The sequence below is a fragment of the Hevea brasiliensis genome, chromosome 2, assembly GCF_030052815.1.
Source record: "Hevea brasiliensis isolate MT/VB/25A 57/8 chromosome 2, ASM3005281v1, whole genome shotgun sequence".
Classification (NCBI taxonomy): Eukaryota; Viridiplantae; Streptophyta; class Magnoliopsida; order Malpighiales; family Euphorbiaceae; genus Hevea; species Hevea brasiliensis.
Window position 1 is genome coordinate 123,721,773 of NC_079494.1, and position 6,036 is coordinate 123,727,808.

General features: G+C 31.6%; 1 non-coding gene across 1 annotated transcript; it reads right to left on the bottom strand.

Annotated features, from left to right (window-relative positions):
• Positions 1–3,942: 3,942 nt before the first annotated feature.
• Positions 3,943–4,047, bottom strand: LOC131178008 (small nucleolar RNA R71). The gene has a single exon (XR_009147140.1). It is a non-coding gene; the product is annotated as a small nucleolar RNA R71 (small nucleolar RNA).
• Positions 4,048–6,036: the final 1,989 nt, after the last annotated feature.

Below are 6,036 nucleotides of genomic sequence, written 5' to 3' on the forward strand. Positions count from 1 at the left end.
TTCATCATAATCAATAATAAAAATATGTTAGATACATACCACAAATCATAATCAATTACTAAATATGCTAAATGCACATGAAGTTTATTATTTACGTATTAAAATATTTTAAGAAATAATTTTATATATCCTCCATGGTCCATATCTTCTTTAATAGGAATATAAATTTTACCCTCAGTTTGTCCTCTATTCTATTTGAAAATATAATCACGAATTAATGAGTTTTGATTTAATTATATTAAAAACAATACGTTAAAAACATATTATTATAAATTTAATTTTTTACTTAAAATTTAATAACAAATCAAAATAAAAAAAAAACAAAAGAAATAAAAAAAGATAAAACCATTATTCTAGGAATGAATTTAATATTTTGAGAGAATATTGAAACATTTCTTGATCAAATTTTAGCGTCCATTTAAGTTCCCAATCTGAGATGTTAATGCCTATCCCAGGCTCCATTTGCTCTTTTCTCTTTTTAATAAAGATTTTTTATTTTGAGCAAAAAATTTACACTTCATATTGCATTTTCACTCGTATAAAATCACATCCAATAAATTTATGTAGTAAAAAATAAATAAAATTTAACCCATTAAAGAGGAAACGGGAAATTTTAATATTTATTAAAAATATAAATTTGAGAATTTTTATATAAATGTGTTTTAAGGAGAAACAAATATCAAAATTATTCTATTTAAAAGAAAAAAAAAATTCTTTGTCCTCTAAAAGTTCTGCTTTTTTACCTAAAATTTATGAAAATTAATGTCCATCCCTTGAAGGAAAAAAAAAAAAAAAAAAAAAAAAATCTTCTTATTTGAAAATTTTGAGTGAAATGGTAATAAGCATACCAATAAAACCATTAAACCAACAAATCAGATCAATTCGAATAAATCTAAATCGAAATTAATAGTTTTATACTTTTAAATATATGTTATAGTTTGAAAAAATTATAAATTGAATTTTTTATTTGACCTATAGGTTGACATAGTAAAATTCAACTCAAACCGAATGTGTATATTTATATATATATATGACATGTGATTAACTTCTTTTAATTTTAATTTTAATTTTTATTTATTTTTATTAAGTAATACTTTTTAAATTAATATTATTTTTGAATTAGTATATAATAATATGTATATGCAAATATTTAAAAAGAGTTGAATTATGAAAATCTAAAAAGTGTTAAAAAAATAAATTAAAAAATAATAAAAATCACGCTCAACCCTTTAATGTAAAAAGTAAATATATGTAATTTTATAATTTAATTTATTAATTTCTATTTAAATATTATCAAGAACGATTTTGTCAAAATACAATGAAGCCATTCAAATCGATTCATTTACGGCCTAGATAATAGGCTGGCAATGGCATTAGGATCAATTTCTCTTTCTTTTCCTTTTAAGAGCTGGAGGATGAAACATTAAAAAAAAAAAAAAATAGTTCAAATATTTTTGCAATAAAATTAAATTAAAATGATAAATGCATCAAGAAAAAATAAATCTAAACTAATTAATGTTGTAACACCCCTAATTTTTAAATTTATTATTTTTGGGTAAATATTGATATTTTATTTTATTTGAATTTTAGGAAATTATTTGAAATTTTTTTCGGATTTTAGAAATCGGGTTCAATTTTCCGAAAATATAAACTTTGATCATTTTTAAAAATTAATTTAAAGACCATGTTACACTCATTTCATATAGACATTTTAGGGTAGTTTTGCATTCATTTTGCACTTATATTTTAGTATATTTTATGTTTTTAGCTTTATTTTAGCCTATTTGTTGAATTTAAATACTTTATATTTGATTTTTGTAATTTTGTTGTTTTTGATAGGATTTTGTGGCAAATCAAGGATCAATGAGTGCATTAGGAAGTGATTTGAAGAAATTTGGAATCCTTTAACCATAGAGGAAAGTTGAAGAAATCAAGCCTTGAAAGAGCAAACCATTAAATTTGCTTGAGACCTTGCTTAAGGTCATGCTCAGGTAAAGCGGCAATGCTTAAGGTGCAACACAAGTCAAGCATGAGCAGAAAAGTCCATTTTACTATAAGTCACGAGATTTGTCAAGGTCCGCTTAACCTAAGCGCATAAAGGCCCAGAGGCTAAATTTGTTAAGAAGTCGCTTAGGTTGCCAACCCTGCTGCATGCCCGTAACGTGAATAGTGTCACGACTTGGATAATTTTACACCTCATTTTCTATCAACTCCTTTTCTTTTATTTACTTTTAGGGTAACTTTTAGGGACCATATAAATTCATCATTTCCTTATTTTTGCCATAGGAGGAAGAGGGAGAAAAACAAAAAGGAAAGAAAATTTAATAGAAAGGGAGAGGAGACGCCATTTCCCCTGGGGAAGGAGCTGCTGCACCAGTTTTGAAGCTCCAGAAACCAGAGGCTTTGGTTCTTCCACCTGGGTTTTTCTATTTCAGTCCTCTTATCATGTTTTCCTTTACTTTTCCATCTATATTTCTTGTAAATACCATAATGAGTGAGTAATTTCCTTAGATTTCAGAGTTGGGAAATATGTTTTAGATTAATTTGTGGATTTGGATTGGGTATTTCCTTATTTTATATGAATATGAGTTTTGATTCCTTCCTTGTGTGCTTGATTTACTTGCCTAATGTTGGTACCCATTGGGTATTGTGTTAATCTTTGATTGAAGGACCGAAAGGTGAAAGTCATTGATAGTTAATCAAGGATTGGAACTTAAAATCACCTAGATTTAGAAATAAACTAGGACTTTAAGAGGAATTAATTATTGGTTACAAAACTTAATGGGTTTTAAAGTAATCAAATACATACGAAAGTAGGTTTGGTTATTTTAGAATACACTTTGATATGCTTGAAAAAGATATTAAAGGGATTTAGAATCAATTTCCTTCAAACTCTATTTTTCCCTAAAAATTGGAATGCCCAAGACAAATCCCAATTAATTTATGCATAAATCCCCAACTCTGGAATCACTTTTACCATAATTAGACTTTCGTTTAAATTACCCATTGTCAATTTCAGTTTAATTAAGAGCTAGATTTAGAATTTATTTGTTTGCTCTTTACCCATTTCAATTAGATTAATCAATTTACCTTGCTCATTTACATTTACCTTTTATTCATAAATCATTAGCCCAAATAATCGCTTCATTCATAGTTTAGTAATCAAACAGCAAATCCGTGGGAACGATACTTGATTCATCACTTTATTACTTGAGACGACCCAGATACTTATGGATAAGTCGCCAACAAGTTTTTGGCGCCGGTGCCGGGGATTTGATTTTTGCGTGATATTAAACGATTGTTTGTTTGGTTACTTTGGGCATTTTATTTTATTTTCTTTTGACCATTTTACTTTGAGAATTGGTTTATTTTTGTTTTTCGTGCTTTATTTTATGAGAAGGACAAAAAGTGAAGAAATCAATTTATTCTTTGACCTGTAAATAGAGAAGACAGCAAAGGCTTTAAGAGCAGAATCTAAAAGGAGAAAAGCTGAAATTAAAGCTCAACAACAATAAGAAAGAGCACAAGAGCAAGAGCAAGTACAAGAAGAAATGGCTGACAACAATAACAACAACAATAACAACCGCTCGTGAAGGATCATGCCTATCCTAACATTGAGATTTCATGCCAAGTATCACAAGACCAAGGGTAGAAGCTAATAATTTTGAATTGAAGCTCGCACTTTGTCAAATGGTACAACAAGCACAATTTGGAGGAAATCCAAGTGAAAGTCCACATGTGCATCCGCACACTTTCTTGAGATCTGATATGTTGAAGATAAATGGAGTTTCGATGATGCAATTCGACTCAGATTATTTCCTTTTTCTCTCAAGGACCGAGCTAGAGAGTGGTTACATTCTTTGCCACCGGGTTCTATCACAACATGGGATGAACTTTCTCAAGCATTTTTGGCTCAATATTTTCCACTAAGCAAGACAAATAAGCCGAGAAATGAGTGACTTCTTTTAAACCTAGAGATGATGAGAACTTGTATGAAGCATGGGAGAGGTACAAGGATTTGCAAAGGAGATGTCCACATCATGGGATTCCTAAGTGGATGCTTGTTCAACACTTTTATAATGGAGTTTCACCAGCTATTAGGAGTACAATTGATGCATCTTCCGAGGTGACCTTATGGAGAAATCAAGATGAAGCTTTTTCTCGCTCTTGATAAAATTGCTTATAACAACTACCAATGGAGTTGTGAGAGGAATGAGATCAAGAAACCACCGGTATGTTCGAGCTTGATGCCATGAATATGATTAATGCTAAGTTTGATGCTTTGACAAAGAAGATGGACAAGTTAAGTATGAAAGTAGATTCTTCACTGGAGGTTCCGTAATACACTAGAAATTGAGTGCAAATGTCAATTGTGCAGCAGATTTTTCTCGCACTTAATCAAGATTTTTCAAGTGAGCAAGTGGATTATGTGGGGAACTACAATCAAAGATCGTGGTAACCCATTTTCTCAACTTATGATCCAAAGATGGAGAAACCACCCAAATTTCTCTTGGGAGGTAGACAAGGGCAAAATCAGAATTTTCAAAGAACCTTCTGATATCAACAACATCGAATTTTCAGAATAGAGGGCCTCCTCCGGAATTTCTAAACCTCAAAATGCACCTGCTCCACCTCTACCACAACAAGCACAACTAGACAAGACAAACTAGATTGGAATCTATGATTGAAACTCTACTTGTGAGCCATCAAAGTCAACAAGAAATGATTTCTCAATTAGCATCTAAAGTGGATCAAATGGCAACACACAACAAGATGTTAGAGAATCAAATAGCTCAACAAGCTAGCTCTTTAAGTAACAAAGCATTTGGGAAGCTTCCTAGCCAACCAGAAAATTCAAGGGAGCATTGCAAGGCTATTACATTGAGAAGTGGAAAATATTGAGAATGGGGATAAAAATATTGAAGAGAAAGTTGAAGAAAAGAAAAGCAGAGAAGGAGATGAACAAACCAAGTTGAAGTTAGAATTGAAGCTGAGAAAGAAAATTCAATGGAAGAAAAAGGAAGTAAGGAGAGGGAGAGCAAAGAAGAGGAGCCCAAATATGTTGCACCTAAAGCCTACATGCCACCTTTACCATTCCCACAAAGGTTTCTTCAAAGCAAAATTGATAAACAATTTGGGAAGTTTTGGAGGTATTGAAGTCTTTGCATGTGACTATTCCTTTCATCGACGCCTTAGCACAAATGCCTTCATATGCCAAATTTTTGAAGGAGATTTTATCTAACAAGAAGAAATTGGAGGAATTTGAGACTGTAGCTCTCACTAAGAAAGCAAGTGCCATTTTGCAAAATAAGCTTCCACCCAAACTGAAAGATCCTGGGAGTTTCTCCATACCATGTCACATTGGGGATATCAGTATAGATAAGGCTTTATGCGATCTTGGAGCCAGTGTTAGTCTGATGCCATTGTCTATCTATGAGAAAATGAAGATTGGAGAAATGAAGCCTACTACCATATCACTGCAGTTAGCAGATAGATCTATTAAATTTCCAATTGGGATAGTTGAGAATGTTCCTCCAAAGTTGGGAAATTTTTCATACCAAAGGATTTTGTGGTATTGGAGATGGAGGAGGATGTACACATTCCTATTATTCTTGGTAGACCTTTCCTTGCTACTGCTGGAGCTGTGATTGATGTAAAAAATGGGAGGCTTACATTAGAAGTTGGGGAAGAGAAAGTTGAATTTAATTTGTTTCAAGCAATGAAAAAGAAAGATGATTCAAACTCATGCTTGAGAGTTGATGTGATAGATGAAGAGGTTAGAGAAGTGCTTAAAAAGCAACATCCTAAAGACCCCTTAGAAGCTTGTTTGGTTCATAACATCAAAAAAGGGGATGAGATTGAGGAAGCTGCAGAATATGCTACAATTTTGGAAGGAAATCCACCATTGCCTATGGCCGATATTGAAAAGATTGGGAACTTGAAGCAAGAAACAACTTCATCATCAAAGTTTGAAAAAGGTGAAGCACCTAAGGTAGAGTTGAAACCTCTTCCAACAAATCTCAGGTATGCTTTTCT